Source organism: Solanum verrucosum, unplaced genomic scaffold, assembly GCF_900185275.1.
Source record: "Solanum verrucosum unplaced genomic scaffold, falcon-dt-bn FXZP01000123.1, whole genome shotgun sequence".
In the NCBI taxonomy this organism is placed as follows: domain Eukaryota; kingdom Viridiplantae; phylum Streptophyta; class Magnoliopsida; order Solanales; family Solanaceae; genus Solanum; species Solanum verrucosum.
In genome coordinates, this window is record NW_026020312.1 from 1,254,691 (window position 1) to 1,271,089 (window position 16,399).

General features: G+C 34.0%; 1 pseudogene; it reads left to right on the forward strand.

Annotated features, from left to right (window-relative positions):
- Window positions 1–11,762: 11,762 nt before the first annotated feature.
- Window positions 11,763–15,416, forward strand: LOC125835172 (uncharacterized; annotated as a pseudogene).
- Window positions 15,417–16,399: the final 983 nt, after the last annotated feature.

A 16,399-nucleotide genomic window follows, 5' to 3' on the forward strand; every position in this document is an offset into this window, starting at 1 on the left:
TCCAATTCTTAGACCAGTTGGCTAGAACATGTCTTGCACACATTCTTTGTTCTGCATTTGGCAGAAGATCTTGAATAGCTTTGTCAAGACCCTTTAAACAACAACATTTAGAATAACATGAGATCTAACTTAATGAATAAATTAAAAAGAAAATAAATGAATAAATAAAAAAGAAAACAAAAATACCTTCTGCATATCAGTAATGGTTGTCAATTTTGTTCCATCTCCTAGCTCAAGATCATGTCTTACAAGCTTGATAAACGATTTCCAAGTGAATGTGTTTTCAACCTCAACAACTGCCCATGCTAGTGGTAGCATTTGGTTATTCCCATCCTTACAAACAGCCACAAGTAATTGACCTCTAGAAACACCTTTCAAGAAGCAACCATCAAATCATATACATCTTCTAGCTCCAGCTTTGAATGCCTTCTTTAAAGCATCAAAGCATATGTAAAATGATTGAACATTTTTCTGTCACCTTCAAAAGTTTCTTCACTAAGTCTCACCACACATGTGCTGCCTGGATTAGTCTTTAAGAGCTCATCTCTATAATCTAAAATTCTTTTAAACTCCTCCACATGATCACCCATAATTTGTTTCAACACAATGTTTCTAGCTTTCCTTGCTACAGTCCTCCCTACATACACATTCAACTCTTTCTTCACTAAAATTTGAAACTGAAAAACTCTAATGCCAGGCTCAGAAATAATTCTGTCCTTGTACCTTTCTGATAAGTACTTTGAATTCACCAATTTATTTTTTATTGTGCCATTGCATTTATGTACTGGATTATAATTCTTCACCACAAAATCTCCTGTTCTTGAATCAATACTTCCAAACAACAACCTTGGACAACCAGCTGTACACTTTACCCTCACCCTAGTTGCATCATTAACATATTTATCTAATTCAACATGTTCTTAAACTGCATATCTAGTAATAGCTTCTCTAAATTGCTTAACACTTTCAAAAGCAAGACATGTCTCCCAAACTATTAACTGACAGGTAGGATCAAATACAACTTTCTTTTTATTTCTTTTTGCTCTTCTTGCTTTTCTTTGTCTTCTTATAGGTTGTTCAACCTCATCTTCCTCATTAACATCTTCATCAGTATCTAATTTCAAAACTAACAGCTTCATCTGAATCAAAGTAGGGCTCATCTCCAGCTATCTTACCCTCAAAAGTAGTTTGTTTCTTGGATAAATATTCATCATATCCCAAATCAACTCCTTTTTTTCCTAAATCAACTCCTTCAGATCTAGGGCCCTTTTCTTTTCTCTTTTTTATTTTAGCAGCCCTTTTCTCTTTCCTAAGATTTATAACCTCCTCATGAACATCACTACCATACTCATCTTCTCCTTCATCAGACAAATCTGCATTGTCTGAATCATCACTTGCTTCTGTTTCACTTTCCCAATCAGACCCAACTTCTGGAATATCAGATGCAGCAGCAGCAAAAGAAGTACCACCCAAGTCTTCTCCAACACTAACAAAATCCCTACCCAAGTCCTCTCCAACACCAGTAGAAGCCCTACCCAAGTCCTCTCCAACACTAGCAGAAGTCCCACCCACCCAACTCTTCACCCACAATAGGTTCTTCAGGTTGTGCAGGTTGTGCAGCCTCTTCAAATCCTAAACCTTTACTACCCTCAAAAGTTTGACTAGATTCCTTATCAAAAGTAGTATTAGATTCCCCACCCACATCATTTAGATATCCAATTTCTGGGGGGGCCACAACAGCTTCTTCAACTAAATGAGTCACATAAAGTTCAACAATATCTCCATTTTTTAATTTATGTACAATACCCATAATATCCCTATCACTTTTAACTTCAACAACACGTCGACATTTAGGTGGTTTAATATAAACAACACAAGCAGAACAGTTATAGCCAATTTCTTTAACTATATCAACAAATTCAAAGTAGGACAATTTATCAACATCTACATCAAAACAATCAGTGACAATACCTCTTTCATACTTAATACGAGGTTTTTATTGTAGTTTTCCACCATGGTGAAACCTTAAGGTAACGTACACATCCATCGTCAAACTGAAAAGATAAAAAAAACTAAGCTTTACGAAAACCCTAAACTCGGTCAAATATTACAATCATCTAAACGAAGATTACTAACCTGGTAACTTTGTTTCTTCACGCAAAACCTTTGTTTCTTCACGAAAATCCTAAACTCAGCAAATCCTTCACGTTAATGACTTGTTATTCTTCAGATTAGGTCTTTAGATTTGAGAGAGATTTAGGGATATTTGTTTAAAAATGGGTTGGGTTGTATTTTGGGAACGGGTGGGTTATATAAAACGGGTAAGATATTTTTAAAACCCTTTGCGACGTGGACCAATGAAAACACGCGTGGGTAACAATGCCCAGCCTTCAACTGGGCTGATGTTCGGAGGGTTGAAAATAATTCACATAAAAGATGTTAAGGTGGGTATATAAACACCCGTGTAGTTTAGGTACTAAAGTAAGTTTTCGTGCCAAGTTCAGGGGGGTTTTTATGTATATTCCCAAAAATAAAATGTGTTTTTAACTACACATGTACAATACATGTATAATGTACAACTTTGAATAAACTTGTATATTGAATGTATAATAAAGTATAGGGGGGAAATAAGAAGAAAAAAAAAGAGTAAAAGAAATGAAGACCCAAGACCAACATTATAGATTCAAGTTACTACAAACTTCTAGATTTTTTTTCATTTCACTCAATGAAAACTAACCCGCTTTTCAAGATTTTTCGTAGATTTAAATGAAAAAATTGAAATAAGTAGACGAAGATCCTTTTTTATTTTTCTAATCTGAAATTGCAACTAAACCAAAATCAGAATTGAGAATATTTTAATCTCTTCTTTGAATTTACGGAAGTAAAACAAATTTATCTAGCGTTTTCAAGTGGTAATTATAGACTTTGGAATTTCATTGAGGGTGCTAATAGAGGTTACTGTTGTTACAATAATGGAGATCTTTTATGATTTCATGTATCTTAGCATATCATTGATCGACTCTCCATCGATCTTACCATATCCTTCACTAAAAATCCAACTGTACTCATTATCAAACTCAAACCACAAAATAACTTATCATCACACTCAAGCTAGACGTATGTACACTTCTTTGTCAAGTCTTATCCACTATTTTTTAACTAATATGATGAACATGTGACACTATTGCCATAACCAGAGCAAAACAGATGAAATCACGCGTCTCTAAATCCAATTCTCAACTCCTCTGAAGATGCCTCTTTACCCGAGAAAAATATTTTTGCTCTCACCTCTATCTGAAGGTTACCCTACATTCCATTAATTATTATTTATTTATTTATTGTGACTCTCCTTTAAATTCTATTCGAGCGGTGCCCCAACATCTCTCAAAACTTTCTATACAACCACGTTACTCACTAAGTAGTAGAAAATCACAACCTTAGATACTCACAGGTCATTATTACCGTACAAAATTTGTTTAACCAACAATTTGTATTATATAGTTGCATCTCAATCACAATCCATCACTACCTCGTATTACCATCATGCTCAGTAAGCCCTTTTCCTCGACATGACATCTCAATCCAGTTATATCAATCAGATTCAAATGACTAATCCAATTTTATACACACTTTCTAACTAAAATCTCCAATTGCATTCACCCAAGTATCCATAAGTTTGTCATTACGGTATCAATCCACTCCTTTGGAGTTTTAAGATAAAATCACCAATCCTCCTTTAAAATCCTCAAGATACACTTCACAACCTAAATGCATTAATACCGTATCAAAGATCCACCACTAAAATCATTTTAAAAAATAATGCTTAACCCAAGCATTTGTAGTAACAAATTAGTTGATTTCTCAAACTTGAATGCAACACTGAATCTCATTATCTGAACATGTCATACAACTGATAACTCCTTAAGTAGTTTGTATTCATACTTGACAATCGACGTATTTGTTTCCATGTAACACTAGTGCTACCACACCATAAAAGTTCGTTAGATACCTCACTAGAACACATCATACCTATCGATAAGATCGTAGGCAAATAACCCACACATTTCTACACATTGAATAACTACAAAACATTACCCAATTTGTTAGGTATTTATCCCAAGCCATTTGCATTCTTTCTTAGATCAGATCAATAACAAAAGTAACGCACTTCATAAATCTAGCCAAATAAGCATTTGTACTATTGTAGTAGTCGTATCATGACCCTCTTTAATATAAAATCAATCCCTGAAATCGTAGTAGAGATTCTAACCTCAATTGAAGCAACATAATTTCATCATTCGCTAAACAACCCATACATGTTATGAAAACTTTACTAACTGCATTTTCCAAAGTAATGGTGTTCATTTTACAAAATTTCTTAAATATTGTCACCTTGGCAAAGTCATCTGACTTCACCCCCTCTACCTCCATCACAAAATCAATCACTTCCTAAAAAGATTTTGTTAAAGCAACCACTTATAAAACTTGAATATGCAATTCTTACCTTAATCTTTTTACAAATTAAAGCAGTGAACCGGTCTTCCAAACTAAAGTAAAGTTGAGTCACATATCTAGATAAAGTACCAAAATCTGGCATCATAGGCTGCACCACATATCTTCTGTTTCTCTATATTCAGGAAACCATCTCTCCTCCTATCGCTCAAAGTTTGGGGTATATAATTGGATGAAGAAACTAGAAAATGTTGCCTAAGTCATAGGTAGTGCCTTTACTAATCGACACTTAACAGAAAACTATTACCACATTTTGCATCTCCCCGAAACTAATATATCACAAACTCAACACTAGGCCTCTCCACTATATTCATTTTATGAAGCAGCTCAAAACAATCAACAATGAAAGCATAAGCATCTTCATAATCAGTACCCATGAAGAATAAGGGTTTCAACTTTATGAACATAATGAAAAAAATCATGTTGATCACTAGTAATTACAGGCCCTATAGTCAATCGAGAAAATATACCTATTTTCAAGGACACATTTTTTTCTTTTTCTGGTGTTGCTGTTTCAACTTCTAATACTCTAATACTAACCATATGTGAAATAGAGTGAAGAAGTTCAGATATCAATTTGTATCACCTAGATACCAATTGGATTCAAGTAGGGGTGGCAAATGGTTGGATTGGATCGGATTTGGATGGATTGAGCAAAAACGGTTTGGATTACAATCTACCCAAATAGAATATGGGTAAATATGGATTTGGTCAAATATGGTTTGGGTAAAATGGTTCTAACCCATTTAAAAAAATATGTTTTCCAAAAAAGAAGTAGTAGCACAAAAACAAGAAGGAATGAAGTTTTCATAAAGGCCTATAGTCTCTCGAAGAAAGGTAAAGGCGTCCCCGTACCGTTCCGCAAGACTCTACTAGATTTTTCCTTGTGTGATGAGATCACGGAACCTAAAGCTCTGATACCAAGTTTGTCACAACCCAAAACGAGTCATGAGAGATACCCACACTTAACCTCCTAGGTGGGCAAACCAAGGAATCCAAATGCCAACATATATTAATTGTTCAACTTACAAAATACAAACCATAATGAGGAAGCTCAAACTTATTATATATCGTTTCCCAAAACCTGAAAGTCATCACTTCAAGGACATCTAATCTCCAAATACTATGTCTAAGAGTATCAAAGACATCAAAATAAATTAATAAAGTAATTTGTGTCCGAAAACTAAGGACATCATGCCATTACCGAGAGAATCCAACACGAGCTAGAATGAATAGCTCACCCAAGAACCTGATGTGCTGGAGACTGGCTAGAGCTGAGGGCAATTCGAAGTCGATAGTACACTCGCTGCACTCCACAAAAGAAAAACAACGAAAAACACTAGTAGGGCTCAGTACATGGCAACATGTACTGAGTAGATATCATCGGCCAACTCAAAATAGAGACTAATATGCAATGAGTAATAGTATAAAGTCAATTTGGCACTTAGCAGGTGGCAAGCAACAAACAACATGAACCAATGACAACAACACTAAAGTAAGTATGTAATCAGTCAACAATATTGAGATCATACTTGAGGACTCATGCCTCCAAACTAAGATATTTTGGGAATTGAGTTCTTTGAGATTGAGTACATTACGTTGTTTATATATATATATATATATATATATTCCTTTAATGTTACCGTGCCGGAACGTGACACCCGATCCAATAATACTGTATTAGAACGTGACACCCCGATCCAATAATACCGTGTCGAAACGTGACATCCCAATTCGATAATACCATTAATTTATCATTTATTATCACTATTTTTCACTACATTAACAATATTTCATCAATCCTTCTTTATTCAAGGCATCACTTCCATAGAGAAGGTTTAAGATTATAAATTTCACAGTCTCAGAATTTCTGACCAATCACAAATCACAAAACCACACAATCAAGTAATAGAGAACTTCAGAATATCACTCAATGAATATCAATCGCTATTAAGAGTCTATCTATCACATAGAATAAACCATAACCTACCTCCACCGAAGAACCGAAGTCAAGCAAGCTACTTCTCTGATACTTTTCCTTTCCTCAATGCCTCTGAAACTTTCCAATCTATCAAAAATATAATATTCGTAAGTTAACGAGTCCATTGACACTCATATAACTATATGTCTAGCCTAGACCCAAAAACTCACCCAAATCTATAGTCAAATTCCTAAACTTTGATACCACTAATTTATCAAGTCTCATATGTCTCAAATTTCAAGTCTATGGTTAACTCTATATTCGTCAAAATAGCTTAATCTAATGATATTCATATTACACCTAATATTTAATTACCTATTTCAATATATCGAAACTTAAATTATAATGTGATAACAAATAAAAGAAATCAAAAATCAACCCCCAACTATACGAAACAATACTTAACCTGCATACAAAGACTAACCAGATCCTAATTATAATCTTAGCAATTCATTCCTATATAATATTTTCCCAATATTAGTTTATCATTGCCTATCAATGTATCATAATTTGCCAACTCAAAATTGTCCTTTTTAGGAACCATTACAACATACTACCCAATTTAAGTATTAATTCTTTTCCTCCCACCAATAAGAACACACTCCACACATCCCTTCACAAGTCAATATAAACAACCAACATTTGACAACGAGATAATTAGGCCACAACAATTCGATAGTAAAAGTTTAGCCAAAAATTGTTACCTAAAAGGAAGAGCACTCAGTGCTCACGTTCTTCTCCAACGGCATATGATTTAACGCCGCACACATTGTGCAGTTTCCATAAATAATATAAGCCTAATTTATTTTTACACATGGGCTAAATTGTATATGACATTACATAAATTATGGACTTGGCCCATTAATCATTAACTAAATTTATTATTTAATAAATATCCACCAACTAAATAATCGGAGTTAAATAGATAGTTCAACATCACCATTTAAAATTTACGGGAAGAGTCATTATAGTTCTAGTACTCAAAACGACCTAATGGGTCGTTACAAAAATTCTCCAACTTTGGCCAAAATTGTTATTGCGATACCAAACTTTATGGAGGACCTTTCACCCCCCCCCCCCCGCCGCCCTATCTAATAGTGTATTTTAAAGGTATATATGTGTCTACGTGGACACGTTACTATTTATAATGATGCATTATTTATGATATGTCCACCTGGCACATATATACCTTTAAAATACACTATTAGATAGTGCATGGGGTAAAGGATCCTTTCCGAAGTTCAGTATTGTTACAGCAATTTCGGTCAAAGTTCGGATATATTTCAGACATTTTTTCCTTATATTTATAATATTAATCTGAGAAAATGGAAATGACCCCCCAATCTATTACCGGATTTTCAACTGCACTTATACTTCACGGGGGTTCTATTACCCTCCCCCCCCCCCCCGAGCTATTTTAAAGTGAAATTATTTTCTCCCTAAAATGTCATTACCAGACATGTTTCTTGTGGTGAAATACACGCACTTGACACACGTGTATATCACATTTAATATTTTTTTTAAGAAAAAAAAATATCCTCCTTCCTCCTTTCTTTCCAAATCATTTCTTCAACCCTAACTATAATAAACACCATTTTTTACCTCAATAAATTTTTATACCTCTAATAATTTATAAGAACGGAAATCAAGGTCATCTTTTCATCCACTCTGAATCTATGAGACCTAGAAGATAACGGTCCTTATCAAATCTTTCATTCAACCAATTCAACAATTTTTTCATGCTTTTTTAAAAAATTTGTTCTATTTTTGCACACCCCATAATATAGAAAATGTTTTGTTATTCTCATGAATGACCTAAGCTTGGTTTGGAAAAAGTCAAAAAAAAATTGCAGAAGGACTATTTTTAAATAATGGATGTTATGTAGGATCCCTTTTTTTTTTAAATGTAGATGATATTGCTTTGTTTCAGTTCCTTCTAATAAGTTTGAAAATATGTTTCTAAAAATACAATTAGTTCACTTTGAATTTGTTACTATTGATTTCATGATGGTAAAAAAATCAATTAATCGGTACTTTTTTTTATAAAAAAGAATTAATTTGTTAGCTATATTCTAAATAAGTCTATTGAAAAATTATTTATTCATAAAATGCATTAGTTGTTGATAGTTTTTATACCAAACATCCATTCATAAAACTTCAACAACGTTAATGGTGAAGAAAGTATAATTATATGGATAAATAAGAAGAAAGAGAAAATCAAAGAAAAAAACGGAAATTAAAAAGAATAGACAATTCACTCTCTCAAAGAAAGTGAAATATATATACTTAAGGGGTTATTTATTCCATTTTAAAGTAGTTCAAGGGGTAATAGGACTCCCGTGAAGTGTAGCTGCGTAGTTAAAAATCCGGTAATAGGCTAGGGTTTGACCATTTTCCTATTAATTTTTTTGTAAAAACATGCATTTCAAGATGGTCATAGAATTTGTGTACCTTTAATTTTTATGATTAATTTCAATTAAAATATACTAAATTGAAAAATATAAATCAATTGTTTTATAATATTAGTTAAGAACATATGTTTATTAATTAATATATTTTAAAACGACAATATATATCTTAAATATTCAATTAAAAACCATTTATAAAGGCCTTAATATGTCTAATATAAATTTTTAATTTTAAAATTCAATATAACCTTATGATTTACACTTGTGCAACCAAATAGTACGCTTGCATTTTTAATTTCAAAAATTCAATTTAACTTCATGATACCTTATTTGGTGATTTATTTTTTTACGTGAATATTTTTCTCCCATCTAACAAATATATCATGTATTCATAAAACGATATATATTCGTTATCCTGTAATTCGTAATAGCTTATCTAGTACTCCCTCTGTCCCTTATTACTTGTCCACTTTTGAATTGACACTCCTATTAAGAAAACAATTATTGACATAGTGAGTTTACCATTTTACCCCTATTAATTATGAAGTGGATGAATTAAAAATTTAATAATTTCAAAAAGTTCTACCTTTTTCAAAGTAATTAATTGAGGGTATAGTAGGAAAAAGCATATTGTCCTTTCTTGATTTGTCAAAATGGACAAGTAATTAGGGACAACTATAAAAGGAAAAGTGAACAAGTTAATAGGGACAGAGGGAGTAATAAATCTTTGTTGTGTGAATTTTTTTTACCACCCAACAAATATCATCCTAATATCATTAATTGACACATTCATTGTCACATGAGTCATAATAAATTATTCGACGACAAATTTTTGTCGCGTATATATTTTTCTCACACGAAAATATAATCACGTAACTTATGATAGATTATCTAACAGTTGTTCTTTTTCGTGGGAGTATTTTTTTTCCACTTGTCAAGTATTACCCCACCTCATTAAATGACATATTATTATCACATTATTTGTAATTGCATAGTTGTTAACATGTTTTTTCTCTTGTGAATTCTCCTATCACAATTTTTCATTTTTATTGACCAATATGTTCATTTCTACGTGACTTATGATAAGTTATCTATTGATTAAATTTTTTTCACGTGAATACTTTCTTTCCACTTGTCAAATATTATCCACCTTACTAAACGACATATCATGACCACGTTATTTGTGATCGCCTAACTGTCATATGTTTTCTCTTGTGTGTATCCCCCTGTTAGTTATTTTTTCATGTTCATTAATCAATATGTTCATTTCCACGTGACAACTTACTTGACAAATAATTTTTTGTATACTTGTCAAATATCACTACTATAATAACACAACAAATTCACAGTCACACTAATCATTTTTCGTTATAATAAAATCATAATGGACAAAATTATATATGCTGGGATAATATTATATAAATAATCGTATTACTTTTTGAATTGTTTTCAAATTTTTGCATTTTTAGGTAGTTTATATAGGGTTTTTTTTGGGATTTGTTGGCACAATTTTTGCACATTTATGTGCATATTTTTTTGTTTTAGTGATTTAATTAAAAATTTATTTTAAATTTTTGTGTACAGCTATATTAAGACAATTAAAATTTAAAAAAAAAACTATAAGTTATTGTTGAATTTTGTAATAGTATGAATAAAAATGAATGATTTTTTATTTTTTCGTTTGTGTTTTTCTTTTTTTACAAAATACATACTTTTTATATGATAAATTTATCAAAGAAAATATCACTAAAGGTTATGACTTTGGAATGCGTAATATTCTAAATAAAAATTTTAATCTAACTAAATTGTACATATCCTAATTAAAACATTCCCCTCTATTTTTTCTACTATATAGAAATGTGAAGTTTGAGGACGACCAAGGACACTATCGTAAATTTACTCCCTGACTAATATTTCAACTTTTATACCGAAAGTCTGAAATGTCTCTTCTATTTTGGGAGCTTCCAGAGTTCCATTCGAGGGCACACACTCTATAAACCTCTCATCCCATTTTACAAGAGAAGTGAGGAGTAGTATGTCAAACCTCACATTTCTATATAATATATTAAAATAATAATAATGAAATTTGACATTTCTTATAATTTAAGGTATGAGAATTTAGAGAAGAGCTATCATGGGTATTTACAGTTGTCCGACAGTCTTAAGATTTGTCTAGTCATCAAGGTTATATTTCGATTATGTGTGGTTGAATGTGGAGATCATTGGGTCTAACTCTAACATTCGTAAGGGTTACCTATAATCACACTACTAATCTAGCATTTCAACAGTGTTGTTAGAGGTTATGTACGCTTGGGTGTATCACTCGATGGGTGGCCACTTGATCATTTCCTTCTTTTGGTTAGATAAGTTTGATGTCTAAAGATCAATTTTTTATAACTTAAGCTTGTGAAAAGTTTATGTTGTGAGAAGGAAATATTGATAAGATCTATGGTGGTTTGTGCACTATGAGTGTGTGGTGGTTGGTTCAGATTCACTTCTGATTGTAGCCAGTATTGATTCAAGATTTTATTATTGTTATGTGAGAAAATATTCCACCTAATGGTTGTGTCAAGGTCCTTGAGAACATGTTGCAGATGTGTATCTGATTAACTTTGGTGGTTATTCAGAATAGTTTTGTTGTTGGTTGAGTTTACATTCAACAATATATAGTTATCATTCAAGTAATGAGATGACCATATTTGAGATATTGTATGAGAGGATGTGTAGGTCTTCAATTGATTGGTTTGATGCATTTGAGGTGAGAACTTGTGATACTGATATTTTGAGGGAACCTCTAGAAAAGGTAAAATTCATTCAACTTAGAGCAGGCAGAAGTATTATGCATACCGTACCGAAAGGTCATGGACTTGAAATTTATGGAGGGAGAGCAAGAGTTGCTAAAGGATTCACCCATGAAGGGTGTGATGAGGTTTGGTAAGCGAGTTAAGCTTAGATCACGGTATATTTGAACATTTAAAGTTCTTAAGTGTGTGAGAGAGGTGGCCTATGAATTGACTTTGCCCTAGTGTTTCATGTGTCTATGTTGAAGAAATATCATAGTGATGGGAACTATATTATTCGTTGGGATTCAATCCTACTTGATGAGGATTTGTCTTATGAGAAGGAGCATGTAGCTATTCTAGATAGGGAGGTCCGCAAGTTGAGGTCAAAGGAGATTGCATCTATCAAAGTTCGGTGGAAAAATCGGCTTGTTAAAGAGTCCACTTGGGAGAGTGAGGTTGAAATGCATGAAAGATATCCACACATTTTTATCGATTCAGGTACCTTTTTTTTACCCTCGCCTTTTTGATCATTCGAGGGCGAACGATGGGTAAATTGGTATCAAATGTAACGACCCATTCGGTTGTTTTGAGTACAAGAGCTTTTTATTTTATAAAATACTTTCCGATAGATTCTAAATGGATATTTTGGACTATTCGTAACCACAATTATGAAATTAAGGGGGTAGTTTAAATAATTAATTTAGTTGGTGGTTAAAGAAAATAACATTAATATTAATAGTGAGTCACTTTTACCACTTTTATAATTAGTCTTTAAATAATTAGGATAGTAAATAATTTGTAGAAGAAAAGAAAAGAGGGGAAGAGGAAAACAAAGAGAAAGCGGCGACATCAAAGATCGATTATACTGGTACGCTTCTTTATAATTTATTAACTATCTAAGTTTGAATTGAATATAGTATTTATGTAATATCAAATAGATAGCATTGATAATTGTATAAAGTTGGTGGATTGGTGTCAGTGGGTATATATGTTGAATGATTGGAAAATTGAAATAGGGCAAAGTTAAGAACGTGATGATTGGGCAGGTTGCAGGGAAGGTTTTATATATATATATATATATATATATTATATATGTGTAATTGGGCAGTAACTGATGTATAGGAATTGGGTTTGGGTTGATGTTAGTCCGTCTGCCACTGGTTTCGTGACTAGTGGCTTCCATCTTTATTTATTAATATTTTGTTCTCACATTATAAGCTATATTTTAATATATTGAGATAGATAATTAAATATTAGGTGTATCGAATTATTTAAATTTCATTAAAGTTATGTTAATTGGAGGAATTAAGACTTACCCTTAGGTTTGAACTTTAGGAAATTGATTATAGAATTAGGTGAATTTTCAGGTCTAGGCTAGACATATAGTAATAGGGGTGTCTATAGACTCGTTAACTTACAAATTATGCATATATAATTGATGGTTTGAAAAGGTTCGGAAGCATTGAGGACAGGAAAAACATTGGAGAAGTAGCTTGCTTGACTTCGATTCTTCAATGGAGGTAGGTTATGGTGTTGTTCTATATGATAGATAGACTCTTAATAGTGATTGATATTCATTGAGTGATAATGTGAAGTTTTCTATGTACTTGGTTGTTCTGGTTTGGATAATATATGTGTTGTTGTGATTGGTCTGTAATTCCAAGATCGCGAAGTCCATAATCTTAAACTTGTTGTATTAATGTGACGTCTTGAATAAAGAAGGCTTAATGAAATATTGTTAAGGAATTGGAAAGAGATGATAAAGAATGACAAATGACTTAATGGTATTATTGGATCATGTGTCACGTTCTGACACAGTATTATAGGATCGGGTGTCACGTTTCGACACAATATTATTGGATCGGGTGTCACATTCCGACACGGTATGATAAGATCGGGTGTCACATTCCGACATGGTATTATAGGATCGGGTGTCACATTCCGAAATGGATTTATTGGATTGGGTGTCACGTTATGACATGGTATTATGGATCGGGTGTCACGTTTCGACACGGTATTATTGGATGGAGTGTCACGTTCCAACACAATTATATTAAAGAGGAAAACATATTGAATTAACTGAATGTACTCAATCTCAAAGAACCAATTTCCCAAATTAGCGTGGTGTGAGTCCTCGTGTGTGTGCTTGATATTGTGATTGATTACGTACTTGCTTCAGTTGTCACTTGTTCATGTTGTTTGTTGTTCATCACCTGCTTAGTGCTATAGTTGATTTTATACTACTACTTTATGCATATTAGTTACTATTTTGAGTCGACCGATGATATATACTCAATACAGGGTTCTTTGTTTTCCTTTTGTAGAGTGCAACGAGTGTACCAACGACTTCAACTTGCCCTCAGCTCTAGCCAGTCTCCAGCACCTCAAGTTCCAAGGTGATCTATTCTCGTGTTGTATTCTCTCAGCCATGGCATGATGTCCTTAGGGGATGATTATTCTGATTCGTATGGGAATTTCTCAGGTGGCTACTTCTGGTGTTTCGTTCCAGAAGGTGGTAGATGTTGCTAAGGAGTTTGAAATGATTCGACGCAAGGGATTTGAACATCGTGAGGGTAAGAGGATCCGTCATTTAGGTGATTATGGTGGTGCTCCGCCTAGGAGTCGAGGTTACTTAGGGAGAGGTTATCACTCTCAGTCTAGCAGACCCATTCATGCTGCTATACCAGCTTCTGAGGCTGGTTACGCTGGGCATAGTTCTTCGAGTTCGGTGCATACTTAACAGGGTTCATCTTCTAGACCTGTAGGCCGTGGAGGACATTCTGTTCATTCAGGTTCCTCTCATCAGCCTACGTCTCGTAGGGGTTGTTTTGAGAGTGGTGATATGGGACACTTTGTGAAAGATTACCCTAGAACCAGACGTAGTGGATTGCATCAGTGTTCTCAGGCTTCGACTTTCAGGGCTGCACAACCTCCAACTAGGGGAGGTGTACAAAGTGGCAGAGGTGGTTCTCATTCAAGTAGAGGTGATTCTCCTTCTGGTCGAGGTGGTGCTCATGGAGGTTCATAATCTGAGGGCGATCGTTCTCACTGTTATGCTTTTCCGAGTAGGCCAGAGACTGAGGCTTCAGATGTTGTTATCACATGGATTATTCCAGTTTGTCATCGACCAGCTATTGTATTATTTGATCCAGGCTTTACTTATTCTTATGTGTCCACATATTTTGCTTCGAGTCTGGATATATTATGTTTGATTTGCCGATACATATTTCTACTCATGTTGGGGATTCTGTAGTGGTAGATCGGGTGCATCGATTATGTATAGTTACCTTGATGGGATATGACACTCATGCAGATTTAAAAGACTTAGATATGGTAGATTTTGATGTGATTCTTGGTATGGATTGGTTATCTCCTTATCAGGCAATTTTAAATTGTCATGCCAAGACAGTTACATTAGCTATATCTGAAATTCCTATAGTAGAATGGAGAGGTTCTCTTAGTCATTCCCCTAAAGGGGTGATATCATTTATGAAGTCTCGCCACTTGGTAGAGAGAGGATTTTTGGCTTACTTGGCGCACATTCGAGATACTAATGTTGAGACTCCTATGCTTGAGTCTATTCCGATAGTGAGTGAATTTTTGGTGGTATTTCTGATAGATTTACCAGGTCTTCCACCTGATCGTGATATTGATTTTTGTATTAACGTAGAGCCAGGCACTCAACCTATTTCCATTCCTCCTTATCGTATGGCACCGGCTGAATTGAAATAGTTGAAGGAGCAGTTTCAGGATTAGTTGAGCAAGAGTTTTATAAGACTTTATTGACTATTGCTCTTATTTTGACCCTACCCGTTGAGGGAGAGGGTTTTGTTGTATATTGTGATGCTTCTCAAATCGGTCTTGGTTGCGTATTGATGCAGAAGAGGAAGGTGATAGCTTATGATTTGAGGCAGTTGAAGGTTCATGAGAGGAACTATCATATTCATGATTTGGAGTTGGCGGTTGTTGTGTTTGCATTGAAAATTTGAAGACATTATCTTTATGGTGTGCATTGTAAGGTGTTCACGGATCATCGTAGTCTCCAGCATATATTCAATCAGAGGGATATCAATTTGAGGCAGCGGAGATGGTTGGAGTTTCTCAAAGATTACGACATGACTATTCTTAATCATCCGGGAAAGGCAAATGTGGTAGCAGATGCATTGAGTCAAAAGGCGGTAAGTATGGGTAGTCTAGCCTTGTTATAAGATGGCGAGCGTCCTTTAGCTAGGGATGTCCAATCCTTGGCCAATAGCTTTGTGAGGCATGATATTTCATAATCTGGTAAGGTGTTGGGTTATATGAAGGCAAGGTCATCCTTGTAGGAGGAGATTTGGGCTCAACAATTTGATGATGGTGATTTATGTAAGATTAGAGACAGGGTGTCAAAAGGAGAAGCCAAGGATGCAACTCTTGATAGTGAGGGAATTTTGAGGATAAAAGATCGTATTTGTGTTCCTCGGACCGGTGAATTGAATAAATTGATTATAGATGAGGCACATAGTTCGAGGTACTCTATTCATCCGGGGGATACTATGATGTATTGTGACTTTAAGCAGCATTATTGGTGGTGTCGTATGAAGAGACATAGTAGATTTTGTATCTCGGTGTTTGAATTGTCAGCAAGTGAAGTATGAACACCAAAAGCCAAGAGGTGTGACTCAGAAGATACCCATACCTGAGTGGAAGTGGGAGCGTATTGCTATGGACTTGTG